Genomic DNA, 20,960 nt, shown 5'->3' with positions numbered 1-20,960 from the left:
GTTAAGTGCTTGGCTGCCAGCCTGCAGATCAGCAGTTCAAACCCATCAGCCACTCTGTGGGAGGAAGATGTGGCAGTCTGCTTCTGTAAAGATTTACAGCTTTGGAAACCCAAAGGGCAGTTCTACTCTGACCTACAGGGTCGCTGCCACTCCGTGGGAGGAAGACGTGGCAGTCTGCTTCTGTAAAGATTTACAGCTTTGGAAACCCAAAGGGCAGTTCTACTCTGACCTACAGGGTCGCTGTGAGTCAGAATCGACTTGATGGCAGTGGGTTTAGGGGACCACGATGTGATGGTCCCTGTTCAGCCTGCAGCCAAACCTTGTATCTACACTGCTTGGCCAGCTCCAGGTCTACACAATTCCTGAAAACTGTGCCTGCACACCTTCACTGAGCTCAGGGACCACGCAGCACCAGTTCCCCTTGTGCAGCGGCCATTTTTGAAGTGCTGGCATCCTCACTGTGTTCCTGTGCCCCTTTTCCAACCAATCCTGAGGTTGGGGTCTAACAGCTGTAGGTTGGGGTGGATGCTACTCAAGAGCTCCATGGGCCAACTTTATCACTTTCTCCCTTGAGCCACAAACCACAAGTCTCCTGCATGGAAGGCGAGAATTCTGCCACAGAAACACCCGGCCAAAAATACCAAATCTGCGGCCCCTGAGTCTATTCTATTCATAGCGACCCTAGAAGACAGAGCAGAACTGCCCCATAGGGCTTCCAAGGCTGCAATCTTTATGGAAGCAGATTGCCACGCTTAACCACTGTGCCACCGGGGCTCCTATGGAAACACGACTTCCCTCAAATAGAGTGAATATGTAATGAATATAAAGTGCTAGGCACATAATAAGCTCCCACCTCCGTGCCCTTCCAGCAGATGGCAGCATAAGGTTAGGTCTACCAGAGCTGTCTAGTCCCTATGGCTGCGCTGGGCCAGTTTGGGGACTTTTTGAAGGATAAGAATGCTGGCCAGACATCTTTTGAGCTCACAAGGAGTTGAAGGCTGTGCTAGATGTCCGCAGGAAGATGGTTCCCCTAGCTCTGTACCGGAGGCTCCTCACACATGGGTTACAGGGACATAGGCATCAATAACTACTTCTAAATGGATGTGTTGCTGTTTGGTAGATTTCAAGAATTTCACTTGCTTTAAAGGGCATAAGCTCAACTAATAGACCTCATTAACTTCAAAGATGTATCATCTTTGCACGGAATTGGCTTCTTCATAGGATGACTGGCTCCATTAACTTTACTGCATTGGCAATACTTTGTATAAGGCGTGGGAGATGTAGCAACAGGAACAAATCCCCAGTACTGTCTGCCTCCCAAGCTCCTCTGGCCTCTGCAGTGGCCAGGGCTCTGAAGGCTCCTCAAAGGGCCCCATGTCCCTCATGGATTAACTTTGGTGATTAAGTCTACCCACTCACCCATCCATCCATCACATAACACTTTCAGAGATGAGAAAGAATCTTAGAACCACCAACTTAATTGAGAAATAGCAGACATATGACTCTGGGAGACATAAATTGGCCATGGTGGGACTTCATTCTTAGCCCTAACAGCCTAATGACAATACAGGCTCCAACCAGAAGCTTCAAGGTGTGTTGTGGTGAAAGGGTATGGGCACTGGAGGCAGGCGGCTCAAGACTGAGTCCTACACTACCACTTATACCTGGGCAAGTGTCTTTCCCAAACCTTGGTTTTCCATCTACAAACTGGGGATAATCTCTGCCTTACGGGGCAGATGCAAAGATCACACAAGCTGCTGTTGTTGTTAGGTGTCATGGAATCAGCCCCCGACTTACGGTGTCTCCATACACAATGGAATGAAACACTGCCTGGTCCTATGCCATCCCTATGATCAGCTGTGGATCGGACTGTTGTGATCTATAGGGTTTTCATTGGCTGATTTTTGGAAGCAGATAGAGAGGCTTTTCCTCTAGTCTGTCTGGAAGCTGCATTGAAACCTGTTCAGCATCATAGCAACATACAAACCTCCAATGACAGACAGATGGGTGGTGGCTGCGCATGAGGTGCATTGGCTGGGAATCAAACCTGGGTCTCCTGCATGGAAGGTGGGGATTCTATCATGGAACCAACACTGCCCCCCAAATAGAGCGAATATATAACGAACATAAAGTAGTAGGTGTATGTCTCAGGCTGGGTTCTCTAGGGGACCAAAACGAGTGAACCGTATTTTTATGGAAATAACATGTACCTTCTATGTTTGTTTGCCAACCGTGCCTCTCCCTGGAGGTATTTTCATAAGAACGACTATGCAAATGTTTTTACGTGTTGCTGTAAAAAAAATTAGCACAGCGCACTTACGAAAATACCCCTAGGGGAAAGGGCACGGTTAGCAAACAGATGCAGAGGGCATGTTACTTGCGTAAAAATACAGCATATATAGAGATTTATTTCAACGAAATGGCTCACACAGTTGTGGGACCTGGCCAGTCCCAAATCTGTGGGTCATACGTCAGGCTGGAGGCTTCTCCTGACTCACGTGGCTGCAGGGGGTGACAAACCCAAAATTGGTAGGTCAGAAGGCAGGCTGCTGGTTCATGGAGCTGCAGGAGCTGGCCAATCCCAAAATCTGCGGGTCAGATGGCAGGCTGCTGGCTCATGTCCCAAGAACCAGAGATCAGAGGATAATGAGTCAGGTGCAGGATTGAGAGAGAGCTTTGCAAGAATATTCATATGTATTGGATACAGGAGAAAACCCCAAGGAAACTCCCCTTTCAACTGATGGGCTGCTCACATCAGATCACAAAATTAAGGATGACTACATTATAACTGCCAAGCCACTGAGAATCATGGCCTAGCAAAGTTGGTACATAACCTTAACCCTCACAGCCCATACCTTGTCAGCTTGGCATCTGTACATATCTCCTTAAATCTCCTTAAGCTATACATAATCTCTAAATAAAGACAATTATAAAGTCATACTTGTGCCTAACGTGATACAACTAACATGCGTACAACCGAAAACACACTAGCCCTGTTTACATCTTATATTTTATAATAAGTAATGGAATAAAGGAGGGAAGAAAAACAAAGATATTTGAGTAATATATATATATGGAAACCCTGGTGGCGTAGTGGTTAAGAGCTACAGCTGCTAACCAAAAGGTCAGCAGTTTGAATCCACCAGGCACTCCTTGGAAACTCTATGGGGCAGATCTCCTCTGTGCTATAGGGTCGCTATGAGTCGGAATCGACTTGATGGCAACAGTTTATATATATATGGAAACCTTGGAGGCATAGTGGTTAAGAGCTGTAGCTGGTAACCAAAAGGTTGGCAGTTCGAATCCACCAGGCACTCCTTGGAAACTCTATGGGGCAGTTCTACTTTGTCCTATAGGGTTGCTATGAGTCAGAATCGACTCGATGGCAATGGGTTTGGTTTTTTTTTTTTGGTATATATATACGTATATATACACACACACACAGACATATAACAAAACAAATACTAAAAACAATTACAGTTCTCTTTTTTGCAACTGGTCATGTGGTCATAGCTGGTATTTAGAACTACTGTCTTCTACCACCCATTTCCTACTCCCTTTCCTCTCAGCAAGTGCCTCAGCTGGCCATGGTTCTTTCCTGGTAGGGTGACCCAAACCTTTATTCCTGAAGGATCTGGGCCATTAGCAGTCATGTTGGAATTGGGTTGCTGTAGCTTTCCATTGACTTTAATTACATGGCAGGGTAGTACTGACAGACGTCCTAAGGGATCTCCTGTATTCCAGACATGCTCTTCTTTACCTCCATTATGTAATATCAATTTGATTCCCCTTTGGTAATCATGGTCAATCACACCAGCCAATACGGTAACTCCCTTCGTTGTCTGTTGATCCAGAGGCATGAGGAACCCAAAGTGGCTGGGTGGCATTCTTAACTTCCTGTTCAGTGGAATCACTGTTGTATCTCCTGGTGGGATCATCCCTCCCTTTGGAACTAAGACCTTTAGACCCGCAGAGCATAGGGTTGTGAGGATAGGACACAAAAATTTTGCAAGTGGGTCACTAGGGGTAATGGTGAGTGGTGCCATTCCCATTTTCACCCTTTGATTCCTGGACCCATGAATCCTGGCTATGGGAGAAGCAGCACCATATATTGGATGCTAGTTTACAGCATATACAACCTCCTGGAGAACGTTGCCCCAAGCGTGCAAGGTACTGCCACCTAGCGGGCACCATGATAGTGTCTTTTGAAGGCCATTCCATTGTTCTATCAAGCCAGCTGCTTCGGGATGGTGGGGAACATGGTAAGACCAGTGAATTCCATCAGCATGAACCCATTGCTGCCCTTCATTTGCTATGAAATGAGTTCCTCGATCTGAGGCAAAGCTGTATGGTATGCCATGATGGTGGATAAGGCATTCTGTAAGTTCACGGATGGAAGTATTGTGTACAGAGAAGGCAAATCCATATCCAGAGTAAGCGTCTATGCCAGTAAGAACAAAACACAGCCCTTTCAATGATGGAAGTGGTCCAATGTAATCAATCTGCCACCAGGTTGCTGGCTGATCATCCCTAGGAATGGTGCCATAACGGGGATTCAGTGTTCATCTCTGCTGCTGGTAGATTGGGCACTCAGCAGTGGTAGCCAAGTCAGCCTTAGTGAGTGGAAGTCCATGTTGCTGAGTACATGCATAACCTCCATTGCTGCCACCATAACTATTTTGTTCATGAGTCCATTGGGCAATGACAGGAGTGGCTGGGGAAAGTGGGTGACTGGTATCCACAGAACACATTATCCTATCCACTTGTTTGTTAAAATTTTTCTCTGCAGAGATCACCTTTTCGTGAGCATTCACATGAGATACAAATATCTTTACTTCTTTGGCCCATTCATAGAGGTCTATCCACATGCCTCTTCCCCATACCTCCTTGTCACCAATTTTCCAACAATGTTCCTTCCAAGTCCCTGACCATCCAGCCAAACCATCGGACACAACCCATGAATCAGCATACAGTTGTACATCTGGCCATTTCTAGTTCCAAGCAAAATGAACAACAGGTGCACTGTTCAAAGTTCTGCCCAGCGGGAAGATCTCCCTTCACCATTGTCCTTCAGGGAGGTCTCAGGAAGGGGCTGCAGTGTTGCTGCTGTCCACTTTTGAGTGGTCCCTGCATATCACACAGAACCATCTGTAAAGCAGTCATGAGTTTTCTCTTCTTCAGTCAACTGATCATAAGAAATTCCCATGAGGCCATAGGTGCAGACTAGGAGAAGGAAGGTAATGTGACAAGAGTGGGGACCATAGGCATTTGGTCCACTTCCTCATATAACTTACTTGTGCCTTCAGGTCCTGCACAAGCCCAATCTCATATATAATGGAGTGCTGCTATGCATGTCTGACTTTATGACTCTGTGGGTCAGACAACACCCAGTTCATGATGGGCAGCTCAGGCCACATAGTGACTTGGTGGCCCATGGTTAAGTGTTCAGTCTCTACTAAGGCCCAGAAACAAGCCAAAACCTGTTTCTCAAAAGGAGAGGTTATCTGCAGAGGATGGCAGAGTTTTGCTCCAAAAATCCTAAGGGTCTGTGCCGTGATTCACCAATAGGGGCCTGCCAAAGACTCCAAACAGCATCTCTATCTGCAACTGCCACTTCAAGAACCATTGGATCAGCCAGATCACATGGCACAAGTGACAGAGTGGCTTGCATAGCAGCCCGAACCTGTTGTGCAGCCTTCTCTTGTTTTGGGCCCCACTCAAGACTAACAGCTTTTCGAGTCACTTGATAAATAGGCTAGAGTAGCACATCCAAATGTGGTATATGTTGCTTCCAAAATCTAGAGGCCCACCAGGTGTTGTGCCTCCTTTTCAGTTGTAGGAGGAGCCGGATGTAACAACTTATCCCTCACTTTAGAAGGAATATCTTAACATGCCCCACACCACTGTTCCCCTAGAAATTTCACTGAGGTGGAAGGCGCCTGACTTTTTCTTGGATTAATTTCTCACCCAATAGCATGCAAATGTCTTACCAATAAGTCTAGAGTCATTGATACTTCTTCCTTACTAGGTCCAGTCAGCATAATGTCATCAATTAATGGACCAGTGTGAGGTCTTGTGGAAGGGAAAGGCAATCGACGTCCTTGTGGACTAAATTATGACATAGAGCTGAGGTAGGACAGTGAAGGTGTATTGTTGGCCTTGCCACCAGAAGGCAAACTGCTTCTGTTATTCATTCGAAACTGGAATCAAGAAAACGGCATTGGCCAGATCAGTAGCTGCATACCAGGTACCAGGAGATGTACTAATTTGATCTAGCAGTGAAACCACATCTGGAACAGCAGCTGCAATTGGAGTCACCATCTGATTAAATTTACAATAGTCTACTGTCATTCTCCAAGATCCATCTGGTTTTTGCCCAAGCCACATAGGCAAGTTGAATGGGGATGTGGTGGGATTTACCACCTCTGCATCCTTCATGTCCTTGATGGTGGCAGTAATCTCTGCAATCCCTCCAGGAATGTGGTATTGCTTTTGGTTTACTGTTTTCCTAGGTAGGGGCAGTCCTAATGGCTTCCACCTGGCTTTTCCTACCATAATGGCCCTTACTCCATTTGTCAGGGATCCAATGTGCGGGTTCTGCCAGTTGCTGAGAATGTCTGTCCCAATTATGCGTTCTGAAACTAGGGAAATCACTTCAGAATGGGTTTGGTGACTCACTGGACCCACTGTGAGATGGACCTCAGCTAAGACTCCATTAATAACCTAACCTCCATGCACCCCTACTCTGACTGGTGGGCCAGAGTGATGTTTTGGGTCTCCTGGAATTAGTGTCAGTTCAGAGCAAGTGTCCACTCATCTCTGAAAATTCTGATTATTTCCTTTTCCCCAATGAACAGTCATTCCTGTTAAAGGCTGTAGATCTCTTTAGGGAAGGCTAGGAGAAAGATTAACAGTATAGATTTTGGCAGGGCAGCGGGTCCTTCCTCAAGGAGACCTGGCCTCCCCTTCAAGGAGTTGAGCTCTATAAACTGGCTCAAGTCTGGGAATTGATTGAGGGGCTGTGACTCTCTATTCTGGTGATTCAAGCTAAACTGCCATTCATTTGATCTAAAATTCTTTCACTTGTACAGGTCAAGTGAATATTTAGTAGATTTCCCATCTAGCTCACTCCTAGGGATGCCATGTCTAGGTAGCCAATGCCATAAGCCCATACGAGTCAGACTATTCTGATTACTACTTTGATTCTGTCCATTATGGTAGCCTCATCCACCTTGTCTCTGTTGATGAAGTGTTGCCACTTGGCTTCTACACCACAGGGTCCAATCAGCTCCATTGTAGTTTGGTGTCTTAATTCCGTTAGGGCAGTTCCCACTGTTAAATCTGATTTGCATAGAATAGCAATTATAGAAGTCTTCAAGGATGCTGGGGCTCCTTTCACAAATTTGTTCCTCACTGTTTTGGCAAAGAGTGTGTCCTCTGGGGACTCCATGGGTGGGTCTGGGTCCAACCTGAGAAATCTACTCCAACATGCCAATTTCCCTAAGCCTTTGGATACCTTCTTCTACAGTATACCAAGGCAGGTCTGGCATTTCAACTTGATTTAATGTAGGACACCACTTAATCCATGCTTCAGTGAACCAACTAAATAAACTATTAGATCCTTTTCTAACCTCTCGAGCTGAAACATCAAATGAAGAATCTGTGCTTAGTGGACCTATATCAATAAACTCAGGCTGATCCAACTTTATGTTCTTTGCACCATTATCCCACACCCTTAATAGCCATTCCCACATATATTCCCCAGGCTTCTGTTTGTATGTATTAGAAAAATTAAGCAGTTCTTTTGGAGCGTAGTGTACCTCCTCCTGGGTTACGCTTTGTACTTCATCTCTTGGGGCTTGCTGGGACTTAAGCCTACTTATAGGTCTAGAAGGAAAAATGAGTGGTGAGGGTGGGTCCTGGGACATTGAGCAATGTCTTATAAGACATCTTCCTCAGGCTATGCCCCCCCCCCCACCCCAGGTGGTATCTCAGACAAATACTCTTCAGACACAGCTGGGTTAATCTCATCAGATGGGGATGAAAGGGATAATGGTTTTACTGGGGAGGGTGGATTAGCATACCAAGATGGAGTAATCTCTTTAGATGAGAGTAAGAGGGCTGGTTCTGCTGGTAGGAGTGATTCAATGGAATTTAGGGGCTCAGTGTCCCCAGCTTCCTGATTATCTGTCCATATGTCCCCAACTCAAGTTTCAAGATCCCAGTTCTTCCCAATCAATGCCCTCACTTTAACTTCAGACACCATTTGAGGTTTGGAATTCAACTGGCATTGTAATTCAGCCACTCTTATGATAAGACTCTGGGTTTTGTTTTTGGCAATGTCAGCTCTATTACTACAAGAAATAAGGCTTTCTTTCAGGGCACAAGCAGAAAATTTCAGGTTTTGTATGTGGCACTTGAGCTGTGACTCTGAAGCTTTGAGCTCACCCCTTTCTTTCACTACATTGTCTAGTGAAAGTATGACCAAGCAACCAACTTCCTTATACTTCTCATTCTGATAAAATTGTAGAAAAGTATCAAATATGCAGTCATCCAGAAACTTGTCTCTCACAAATATTTCATCCATTGGTGGTGATGTTTTGCATATTTCTATTGCCATGGATTAGCAGTGCCTTCTTTACTACTGGAGGCAGTCATCAGCACCTTTAAGACTAGGCAGACTTGAGAGCCAATTCAGAAAACTCATCCTTATGATTCTGTTCCTCTAGAACCACTCTTGGTACCAAATGTCTTAAGCTGGGTTCACTAGAGGAGCAAAACCAGTGAAGCATAAATATATATATTTCAGGGAAATGGTTCATGCAATTGTGAAAGCTGCTAAGTCCCAAATCCATGGGTCAGGCATCAGGCTGGAGGCTTTTCCTGATTCATGTGGTTGGTGGGGCTGATGAACGCAATATCTGCAGGTCAGACTGTAGGCTGCTGGCTCATGTCCCAAGAACCAGAGGTCAGAGGATGAAGAGTCAGAGGCAGGATGGAGAGAGGGTGAGCTTTGCCAGAACATCCATATATGTTGGATGCAGGCCACAACCCCAAGGAAACTCCCCTTTCAGCCTATTGGTGGCTCACATCAGATCGCAAAATGGAGGATGATTATATAATAACTGCTAAACCACTGAGAATCATGGCCTAGTCAAGTGGATACATAACTTTATTCATCACAGAGCATAATAAGCTCCCACCTCCACGCCCTTCCAGAAGATGGCAGCACAAGGCTACACCTACCAGCACTGTCTGCCCCCACCCCCCCACCCACCAATTGCCGTCTAGTTGACCCTGACTCATAGCAACCCTATAGGACAGAATAGAACTTCCTCTTAGGGTTTACAAGGCAGTAATCTTTACAGGAGCAGACTGCCATATCTTTCTCCCATGGAGCGGTTGCTGGGTTGCAGGGCTTCTTCACTGCCTGCCAGGTCCCTGGAATGGCAGTCCCTGACCACAGCATCACAGATGAGATCACCTAGCAGTGCCAGTCTTCTGTTTTCTGGGGTGTCATTACTGCAAAGACCCAGGAAGAGGCCATGAGTCTACTTCTCTGCTCTCTGACAGAGAATTTAATGGATGACATTAAACTGGGAATCCCAGAAACACTGCCCAAACCCAAAATACCTCGTGTCATAAAATTGCTGTAGAGCCCAAGAAGGTCATGAGTGTTTCCTTACAGAAATAAGACTAAAATACAGGATCAATCAGAATTTTTGAAGCCTATCTGTTCAAATGGCCAGATGGACCAAGAGCCTTCAGAATCAGCACATGATTGTTCCTGCACAGGGGATTCCAAGGTCCTCGGCAACAGGTTCTACTGGGTGTTGACAAGAGAGAAAGGCATACTGGGCATAGTCATTGGGCTACTGGGCCTGGCTCTTGAAGGTGCTCTGGACTTGGATGACGAGGATGGCTGACCACTGAGGTGTTCATGTCCCCAGGAAGGGGCTGGGCTCTTTAAATAGACCTGACTTACTGAAATGACCACAATATAAGAACAGAGTTTGAAAACCACAAATTAAAAAATGTATATATGATCACCCAATATTTGCAGAGACCTGGAGGGCAGGACTCTCCTGTGGAGCATGCATGAAGCAGGCATTCCCAGGAGAGGCTGCCAGCCCAGGAAAGCGGTGGTGTGAGGGCGCCACATCGCTGAGTCATAGAGTTACACCTGTCATCTCTACCTCTCCTGTTTGGACAGTGTCCCCTCCCAAGACAAACCTCACTCCCAGGGCTGTTCATGATCTTGCCCATGTGGTGCCATTTATGACCCTTTTGAAGTGTGTGCATGTCTGGTCCCTGCTCTGCCTTCTCTTCTTCCCACTCATCCCGCATGCAGTGGGCACAGCCTGCTCCCTGGGGATGTGCTGCTCTGGTCTTAGCAGCCTTCAGGGGTGCCCCCTGGGCAGGGCCTGGGGAGCACAGAGGTCAGGCCCCATGCAGCCCAGGCAGGCCCTGGGCCCTTCTCCGTGTCGTTTTCTGTCTGTGGGGAAAGAGGGTTTCTAGGATGAAGAACTACCTAGCAGTAAGATGAAGTAATCACAGGGGGTGCCTAGGAAACAGGGTGGTTTCACAGGGAATTTTCTTCCTAAAGTCAGTTTTTTTGGGGGAATGTGATGTTTTGGTGACACTTTTGAACCTCAGTTTCCCACCTATAAAGTGAGCTTTTTTTTCCCTTCTAAAAACATAGGGTCGCTATGAGTTGGAATCAACTCGACAGCAGCAGGTTTGGTTTTTTTGGATTTAAATGACATTTAAGGTAATGCCCTGCTCTGACACTCGCTATGGTGGTGAGAGAAAAAAAAAAAAAAAAAAATGAGGGGGCCAGAAATGGTTGAAAGGAGGAGGATGGAGTATTGCTCAGAAATAAATTCTCACCAACAGAGGGGGAGGTGATTGGGTACTTGGGAGGGCGTGGCTGAGGTGGGGTGGGTAAGATGGGCTGAGATACACCGAACCCCCAGTTTTCAAAAGGAAATAACTGAAAAACTCAGTGGAAAGGTTAACTTTATCTCATGGCTAATACTATAGGGGCAGGAATGCTCAGAAATGAAGGGGACGCCTCTATCCTGCTGAAAGGAAGACTCGAAGGAAACCGGTATAGGAGACAGTAGAACTCTTGAGAGACTTTTGTCTCTTCTCTTAATTTGGAAGTTTGAGCGTGTATGTGCCTGAGTGTGTACGAGTGTGTGTTTTGAACAAATAAGCTGTGATCATTATAGAAAAGTTAGAATATCTATGATGTGATGGTCAGGACCAAGAAGGGGATAGTCCTTCTCCCCTGGGCCACCCAACCTCTCATCTGGTGTCCCGTCAAGAGGTGCTGTGACAAGTTAGAGCATGGCCAGGGCGGACACCGGCATGGTGAAGTGACCTGAGGATGAGCAGCTGAGGTCACTGGACCTATTCAGTCTGTAGAAAAGGAAATTCTGCATCTTCAAAACTCCGAAGGGCTGTCATGTAGAACAGGGACTAGCTTTGTTCTGGGTGGTCCCTAAGGGCAGGACTGTAGACGTTACAGGAAGACAGCTCTTGACCATTTAACAGAAAGAACCACCTAGCAATCAGGGATGGCAGCGGCAGCCCCTGCTTAGTCCTCAGCAGTGGGAGCAGATTCCTGCTCTCATGAGACGACCCTGAGATGCCTCCCAGGTTCTATGGAAATAAAAATTAACCCCAAATATGGACGACTCTAATGATGGAACACATATAGTCATTGCTCAGAGTAAGCAGTTGGTTGGTAAGCCATGGTAAAAATGCTAAGAGTGCATCTATGAAAAGGTTCAAATAACCAAAAAAACCCCATTGCCATCGAGTCGATTCCGACTCATAGGGACCCTATAGGACAGAGTAGAACTGCCCCATAGGGTTTCCAAAGAGTGCCCGGTGGATTCGAATTGCTGACCCTTGGGTTAGCAGCTAAACTCTTAACCACTACACCACCACCAGTGTTTCCAGGAACTATTGAAAACCCCCACAATTAAAAGGCACAGGTTGTTTATAACTACATTGGAACTGAGCTGCAGGAAGGGGCTACCCATTCCATCTGCCAGCCAGACTGGTATGTGGCCCACAACACTGGCACCTGCAGAAGTTGGTGGAAAATTAATATGCGCTTGCCTGGGATGTGTGTGGACCTGAGATGCTGACCACTGACAACACTGAGATCTCACGTGATGGGGGCCAGTGAGCAAGACCAGTTCATAGTGTTGTGCTTGGTCATCTGTGGGCAAGATCAGTTCATGGTCCTGTGCTTGGTCATCCAACAGGCTGTGGGGAGGCTCAGAAAGTAAAGAACCTTTGCTGGGTTCTGCCCTGAAAATGCTTGGGTTTTCCTCTAAGACGTCTTTTCTAAAAAGAAGAGTTATGCTAAGAAAACAGGCAATGACAACTGACTATTTCAATAGATAACCCTTTGGGCATTTTTTATTCTGGCAATTTACACAGTGTCTTGTGTTTCTAAAATACGGTGGTTGTATTATTCTTACTTTTTAGATTTCTAGGATAGTCAATGTGCTCCTGGATGGGATGTGATTTCCACCAAATCGTTTCTCCTCCCATCAGTTTTGTGCCACGTTTTCTCTGGCTTTGTTTCATGAACTGGGGGACCCAGGACCCCCTCGACCCATCCCACCGCACAGTACAAGTAGCAAGCAAACCACATCTTTGCCTGGCTCTGCTCATCTCGAAACTCATCCCAATCTGAAAAACTAAAAAATAAAAACAAAAACAACTCTAGGATAGGAGTCAGCCTGACATGGCACAATGTTTCTCACAAAGACAGCAGGTGTTGGATGTCTGAATAGTGATGAGGTAACAGGAAACTTGTCATTAAACCTGGGTCCCAACAGGAGAGGGAAAAGAGGTTTACAAGGAATTTCTGGACGCTGGATGTGCATCGGTTAATGGCCCCAAGTGCTTCCTGCTCAGATCAAAGCCCCTGAAGATCAGAGGGGTTTTCCCTCCAAAAGCAGGATGGCCTCAGAGACAGAGAAATTGGACCCTTGCCTGAGATCATGACTCGGGCCTGCCATACACTGACTGAGGAGGTCAGTTGGCCACGTGGTCTGAACAGGCTTCCTGGACTTTCCATGCAAGGTGTCAGAGAAGGGAATTTTGAGGGCCCTTAAGTTTCAATCACCCCAAGCTGAACATGTCTCAAAGTGGGACAGGTTTGAATAGAGGCATGTGTGTGTGTGTGTGTGTGTGTGTGTGTGTGTGTAACTCCATGACAGATGAATCTAACTGAAAATCATGATTCTGTGTTCCTGGCTCTTATTTCAATCATTCTTCCCCAAGCTCCAGCATTTGCAGAACTACGTGCCCTTCCCTCGCCTTCTCTCTCTCATTTCAACTGCCCAGCTTAGTCTTTCTACCACAGTCCACACTGACCTCCCTTTCTTCCAGCTCCTGTAGCCCTTATTGCTAGCACCTCCTAGTTTTCCCAGATGGCAGGCAGGCTACTACAGGGTGGACTTTTACATCCCCCGCCCCTGGAGCCTAGCATTGTGCCGGAAACCCTGTAGGCATCAACCCAGTGCCCCATGTCCAGTAAGAGCTGAGACCTGTACTTGGACAGCCATGCATGGGGTCTGCATGCAGTAGGTACCTAATACTATACATGTGAGTTGCTCAATACTTGTGTGGTGATGCAGCAGGGAGGGAGGTGACACAAGTCCAGCCCCTCAGTGGCCTCTGGTGTCACTGATCTAGAACCTAGCGTGACATCCCTGCTGGTGTCTGCTTGGGCCCTCCTGCCCTGAGAGAAGACAGGGCTTTGGACCAGGGCAGCTGGCTTCCTTCTGTGAGTCGGCACCATGACCTGGAGGCCTGGGAAGAACATGTTCCCTTCCTTCGCTCATGTCTGAAAAGCCCTCTCGGTCCCATCAGCACCTTGACTTTCCTGAGAGGGGGGATTCCAGATCTCAAAGATGCTCAGCAGAGACTTGGGCTGGTAGCCCATGTTCCTCCCACACTGTGGTTCTCAGCTCAGTGTGTAGAGGGTCTGGGAAGACTCACTCCGCCTGTGCCTGTTGAGCAGTGGAGCCCCGAGAGACACATAAAGAGGCCGGGGTGGCCAGGGGTCACCTCCTGTTCCGAGTATGACATGTTCCCTGGGTGGTCTGGCTGCCTTTGCTGCATCCTTCCACTTGCCTGGTTCACTTATAGTCAAATGATCTGTTAACAAAACCGTTAAGCCCTGCACAGCCCTCTAATTAATGATTAACAACCCCCCGGAGGACAGAGCCCTGTGAGGGGAGGAGGGCTTCCTTAGACAGGGCGGGGCGAGTACTGTCTGGGTGAGGATGACAAGACGGCGTGTAGATGGGGTTTCAACTTCCACAGGCTTGGTAACACTGATTTCCTGGGTGAGGGGTGTATGTGCTGGGGGTGGGATCTGAAAAGAGGAGAAGTAGGGTAATTGTTGGACAGTGGGTTTGGCTCCAGATCTGTGTTGAGGGTTATGTTAATCTGATTTATGAGATTATTTGAGACATCCTGACTTAAAAGCTGTGGAGGTCTGAAGCCAAAGCTGTTCCAGAGAACATTTGTTCCCCAGATTCTCCAGCACTTAAAGGAGTGGTAGGAATAAGAACAGCTAATGTTATTGTGAGTTTACCATGTGCCAGGCACTGTGTTAAGACCTTATGTACAGTAATTAATCCCCAAAGCATGCCTATGAGGATAGCACTATTACTATCCCCATGTGGCAGATGAGGAAACCGAGGCTTAGGGGCACTGGTTTTCTAGTACACATTTATTTAGTTAGTGGGTAGCAGAACTGGAGTTCTATCCACGCATTCTGATACAGAACCCGAGCTGCTGAGCACCATTCATGCTGCCAGCCACATGCTCCTATCCATTCTCTCTGCTTACAGTTTTGGTTGGTTGGTAGGTATCATGGATTGAATTGTGTCCCCCCCAAAATATGTGTCAACTTGGTTAGGGCAAGCTTCCAGTATTGTGTGGTTGTTCTGCATTTTGTGATTGTAATTTTATGTTAAGAGGATTAGGGTGGGACTGTAATACTACCCTTACTCAGGTCATCTCCCTGATCCACCGTAAAGGGAGTTTCCCTGGGGTGTGGCCAGTACCACCTTTTATCTCTCAAGAGATGAAAGGAAAGAGAAGCAAACAGAGAGTTGAGGACCTCATACCACCAAGAAAGCAGCACCCAGAGCAGAGTGTGTCCTTTGGACCTGGGGTCTCTGCACCTGAGAAGCTTCTTGACCCATGGGAAGATTGAGGACAAGGACTTTCCTCCAGAGCCGACAGAGAAAGAAAGACTACCCCTGGAGCTGACGCCTTGAATTTGGACTTTTAGCCTACTTTACTGCGAGGAAATAAATTTCTCTCTGTTAAAGCTATCCACTTGTGGTATTTCTGTTATGGCAGCACTAGATGACTAAGACAGTAGGTAAACCATGCCAAACCTGTTGCTATCTAGTTGATTCCGACTCAAGACAATCCCATGTGTTACAGTGTAGAGCTGCTCCATAGGGTTTTCTTACCTGTAATCTTTACAAAAGCAGATTTGCCAGGCTTTTTTTTTTTTTTTCTTCTGTGGTGCCACTGGCTGGGTTTGAATTGCCAATATTTAGGTTAGTAGTCAAGTGCAAACTGCACCACCCAGGGACTTGGTTGGTAGGCAGGAGTTACATAAGTCTATTTGTCAATCTGTTGATGAAGCCCCCGCAGAATCACTGGCACCCTGATATCAGGCTGAATGTCACAGGATGCTGAGAGCCTTGAAGGATGGGAAGAGCCCTCTGGCTCCCGGAATTAGGGGGATGGTCACAGCAACAGGCCCGTTACATCCATCATTATGGCGATGGTGAAAGACCATAAAATATCACAATGGGAGAAGGTGATTTTTTTTTCTGGAGCCACACTGGAGGGGACTCATAGTGGGCCTGGAGCCCACCAACCTAGGCCAGAGGTGAGGGGGTGTGAAACGGGAGTGGTGGTGGAGGTGGATGGTGGAGGAGGGATAAGAAGGAGGCAGTATCAACTGAGTTTTCAGAATTACTGTTTTTGTGGAGTAAGGGCTGGGCCCTTACTAAGGGTTTGGGCTCCCCACACGTTCGTGATTTGCCGAGACAGACACAAAGGAAGAGCAGGTCTGCAGGGAAGATGAGTTTAGTTTGGATGCCATTTTGTGCCTCTGGGCTAACCGTGCATGGGGAAACCACTTTACCATGAATACCCAGCTTCCTCCAGAATGTTTATTGAGTGGAAGAGGGAGCAGTATGCCTGGGGCATGCTCTGGACATGTGACGGGGTGGGGAAGAGCGATGAGAGCTGTGCTAGGGTCCATGGCTGGGAGAGTGGCCCTGAGTCCCCCTGCCAGGGAGGTGATGCATATAACCTCCCTTCTAGGCTGGGGGATGTGGGTCCTGTTAAGTGGCTTGGTCAGGGGCTGCCAGCCCTGTGAATAAGCCTGGGCTTCTCCTGTCTTCTCTTTTTTTTTTCTCCTGTCTTCTCTACGCTGGGGAGGGGCCCTGATTTTCCAACCTCCACTAGTTCACCCTTTGTTGAACATTCCAGACCCTGGGCCAGTGTTGACAGCCACAACTGTGTTTGGTGTTGTACACAGGTACAATGCTGTGTACTTTCACATCCAGGATCTCTTGTAATCCTCCCTTACGTCCTATGAGCTTGGGATTGTCATCGCCAATGCACAGATGAGGAAAGGAGGCTCAGAGAGGTTTGGTGGCTTGCTCCAGTTGCATAGCTAGTGGTAGAGTGAGATTCAAAGCCAGTTCCAGCCCCAATGCCTATGTTGTTGTTCATGATGCCTCAAAGTATCTTTAAGAGATTCCGTCTTTCACTCGTGGAGCCTAGAGCTGCTGTTGCCAAAGCAGAAGGTGGCAGTGAGGCCACCCTGAGTTCCAGGGGGCCCAGGTCCAGGGCAGGGCAGGGAAGGGAGGAGATGTGGTCCCACAGGAAGGGATAGTCTCATCCCGCCAAAGGACCCTGGGCCCCAGGCAGGGAGGCCAAGGTCTTTGTAGATGGAGCCACAGGGTCCCTCACTGGGGGCTACAGAATCTAAAGTCAGGAGTATGAGTCTCCCTACTTCAGGTAAACTCAGATTTTGTTTTTTTGGTCCAGAGGCAAGAGGGAGCAGGTGCAGCCTGGCTTCTGTCTCCCAGAACATGCAAGTGAAAATACAATAGCCTTTCCACCTCTCACCACTGGGCCCAGAGTCTGGGCTTTAAAAGGTCTCAAGCCACCCTCTAAGCCACCAAATATCCTTTTTTTGGAAGAAGGCAGGGGATAGAAATAACTACATTAATAGCCTGTGCCCCTGGTGTGAGCTCCATAACCAGAGACACCAGCTGGGTTCACATGGTACCAGCTGCGGGGACATTAGACTTCTAGGTCTTACCCAGGGCTGAAGTTGGCCAGCGCCTCCCCGCTTGGATTAACCTAGGGGTTCCAGTCCAACAAAACCCAGCGTCTCGGGTATCTTAAGCAGGATTCAAATGGAACGAATTCTTTTTTCCTCCCTTATCACTTTGCACATATGAAATCTATTTTGAATTAGCTTTCAGTATATAGTCTAGAAAAAAAAATCCTACATATCGCTCCCACCCGCAAACTGTGCACAAAGAGAGATTTATCTTGTACGTTTCTTAAAAAAAGTCTATACGTGCTCAATGCATTTAAGTAACACTCATTAAAAGTGAACTGCGTGCAAGCCTACTTCTCTAGTCACAGATGAGAGACAATCACTTGACCTATTGCAAATCAAAAAGCATTTCCACGGCACCTGTATTTTTCAACTGGTTAAGTTTTAAATTAAAGTCCCAACACTTTTTGAGAAAGCCGACTTACATAGCCCCAACTGAAATTTCAGCTCAGTCAATTGGAAGATAATTACAAGAAACAAATGTGAAATTTTAAATCAGGGCACTAATGAAGTCTAAAAATACCAGTGGCCCGTCCCTCTGGTTGGCAAGACCTGTTCTTCGTGGAGGCGATCTCTCCGTAATTACTCAACCCCGGGAGAGACCAGGTTGTCACGTCAAACAATAGCAGGAAAAAATCTCGGGACTTTTAATGAGCTAGATCTCCACGCTTTCCAAGGTGGATCTTATTATAATGCTGGGCAAGATTTCAAATGGAGAACAGAAGAAAAGCTCTTTTTTTTTTTCCAGCGGAGTTCTGACTTGTGTTGATGCCATCACGCTGTGCCTCCTGGTTCCTACCCTGAGCCAGCTGTCTGTCATTTAGGAGTGTGAAATCAATTTGGCTTTGGTGATGTAAAATCCCGAGGGGCAAAATTAAAGTGACCCACATCCAAACCTTGTGGGCCTGTCAGGAATAGGACTCTAACATGGCAAGTTTTAAAGATTTGGTTTCAAAATTCAGGTTTCTTAGTTAAAAAAAAATGCAGTTGTTTGACATTAGATCTGACAGGCAAATTATAACTTCGGCAGTAAAGGCTTTTAAGATTAGAAATGAAGGGAGAAATTACTTTAAAAATGCACACACATACACAACCCACTGGGGCTCTGTTTTTGAGGCACTGGTATATGCATGCTTCACTGTCTTCCTTCACCTTTAATAAAAAAAAACCCCAAAAAACCAAACCTAGTGCTGTCGAGTCGATTCCGACTCATAGCGACCCTATAAGACAGAGTAGAACTGCCCCATAGAGTTTCCAAGGAGTGCCTGGTGGGTTTGAACTGCCGACCCTTTGGTTAGCATCTGTAGCACTTAACCACTATGCCACCAGGGTTTCCTCACCTCTAATATAAGGGGTAAATCACCTGATGAGGGTCGTAAACAGAGAGGTGAGTTAGATGTACTTTCTGGGGAAAATAGCCATTTGGCTGGCAACCTATGGAAATCAGCATGGCGGTGGGTCAACAGGTATCACTGGCTGTGACTGGAGGGACCTCCCTAGCCCACACTGCTGGCTCAGCCAAGCCCAGGGCCAAGGTCAAGTTCTAGGCCCCCACTCTCCCTGGCTCTCATTTTGCACTTCCCCAGTGGGGCTGGAAGAGGAGCTCTCCCTCCTCTCCTCCCATCCAGTGGGTACAGTGCCACCCTGCTGCTCAGTGTCCACAGCACAGATGTTACACAGGGGTAGTTCTACAATGGCCCACTGGCCCGGTGCATGCACCAGCACTGCGGAGACCTGTCCCCATTCCTGGGTCTTCCTGATCCACTGGCTCCGACAGCTGAGGGTGTTCAGATCCATCTGCCTCTGGCAGCTTTGGGTGAGGTGGTTCCAGCTCGGTGCTAAGCCCCAAAGCAGGGACTTCAGCCCTCTCTGGGCTAGTTACTCTCTGGCCCAGAAAAACTCCTTTTCCTGATGGAAACTTGGCATACCAACAAGACATTTCATCAGCCCCAGGAGGCCCTGGGCTGGGGCTGGGGGTGGGGCTTATGGCCTCCCATGGTGGGGGGAGGGAGGACCACCCAGTGCCTAGGGCCAGGAGCAGCTGGGCCCCTGCTGCCCAGTGTTTCAGAGTTGACGGCTGGGAATGAGGGTTTTTTAAAAAAAATTTTTTTAAAGGTTTTAAAGGGAGAGGGAGCTTACCAAAACAATTCAAACAAAAAATCAATTTAGTCAATTTTTTAAAACAGATCTTAAACAAAGCAAGAGTTTACTAGAATTTAGATGTAATTTTCTATAATTCTGTCATTTAAAACTAGTGCTGATTTCCAAAACAAAGGCAGTCAGGGCTCAATCAGATTGGGAATTAAACCCAACAGAGATCTAGACATGGGCTTTGTTGTGGGGATGTTTGACAAGGCCTGAAAATTGCTCAAAGGGATAAAGATAGAGATTTATGAGAGCAGGCGGGAGAGAGAATGGCTAGTTGGGTTTGTTGTTCTACTAAGGCACAGGGCCATCCAAGATGCGATTTCAAGGGGCTTTAAAGAGGAGGCGGAGAACGTGTGCCCAGATAGCCACACTTCCCCGGCCGAGGAGACCACCTAGCCCCCACTTTCAAAGGAAGCATGGGCTCTCCAGCAGGGCAGACTGCCCACTGTGCAATGTCTTCCTCCTGCCCCCAGGATGGTCTGCACCTGGTTGAGGCCCGGCAGCCTTCCCTCTCCACTCAGAGGCATGGCCCGCGTGCCGAAAGCTGTAAGGCACAGGCCCCTGCTCCTGCTGCCTCCTTCCACATTACAGCCTGGGCAAACTGTTCAGATAACAAGAGTGGGGTCTATCTGCTGATGCCCTTTGCCCTAACCTGGAGTCCGTGGGTGGTGCAAATGGTTACACAGCTGCTAACCAAAAAGCTGGTGGTTTGAATCCACCCAGAGGTGCCCCGGAAGAAAGACTTGGTGATCTACTTCTGCAAATCCAGCCACTGAAAACCCTAGAGAACACAGTTCTACTCTGACATTCATGGCGTCACCACGAGTCTGAATTGACTTGATGGCAACTGTTTTTTTGTTTTTCCCTAACTTGGAAGGGGTCCAGGCTGGGGGCTTATCTCTAGAACCATGTTCCTGATGGGCTCCCTTCCTGAACTCTGCTCTCACGGACCCAACTTCCAGCTCCCCAGCAGGAAAACTCCTCCAGGGCTGGGGGAGAGGCTAGCTGAAGGCTGAGGCTGGAGGGGCTCTCACTCAGAATCTCACAGGACCATCCTTGGGTCCTTGAAACCAAAAATTCTGGTGGTTCTGGATGGTCTAAGGATATGTCCTGGGCCTCGCTAAGTGCCCAGGGTGCTGCAGTCTCCCAGAGTATGGCAGACGGTATTTTTCTGGGGAAAGACAGGGCTACTTCATGTTCTGAATGTCCTCCATGGGTGGAAAATGGAGGAGGTCTCCAAAGGAACTGTCCCTGGAGCCCTAAGCAAAAAAAATGATTCCTTTGCACTCTGCACTTTGGCCCGTCTGGAGTCAGAAGTGATACTGGCTGGAGTGTGGGCTGGAGGGGGACAGACTGTGGGCCCTGCCGGCTCTCCCCTTCCTCCTCT

The 20,960-nt window shown here is 47.5% G+C and overlaps 1 protein-coding gene across 11 annotated transcripts in view; it reads right to left on the bottom strand.

Annotated features, from left to right (window-relative positions):
- KLHL29 (kelch like family member 29) overlaps window positions 1–20,960 on the bottom strand; it is a 392,553-nt gene that overhangs the window by 63,563 nt on the left and 308,030 nt on the right. The window lies entirely within an intron of this gene.

The sequence above is a fragment of the Elephas maximus genome, chromosome 12, assembly GCF_024166365.1.
Source record: "Elephas maximus indicus isolate mEleMax1 chromosome 12, mEleMax1 primary haplotype, whole genome shotgun sequence".
NCBI lineage: Eukaryota > Metazoa > Chordata > Mammalia > Proboscidea > Elephantidae > Elephas > Elephas maximus.
Note: the sequence above shows the minus strand (reverse complement) of the source record. Positions and strands in the feature narration are given on the sequence as shown.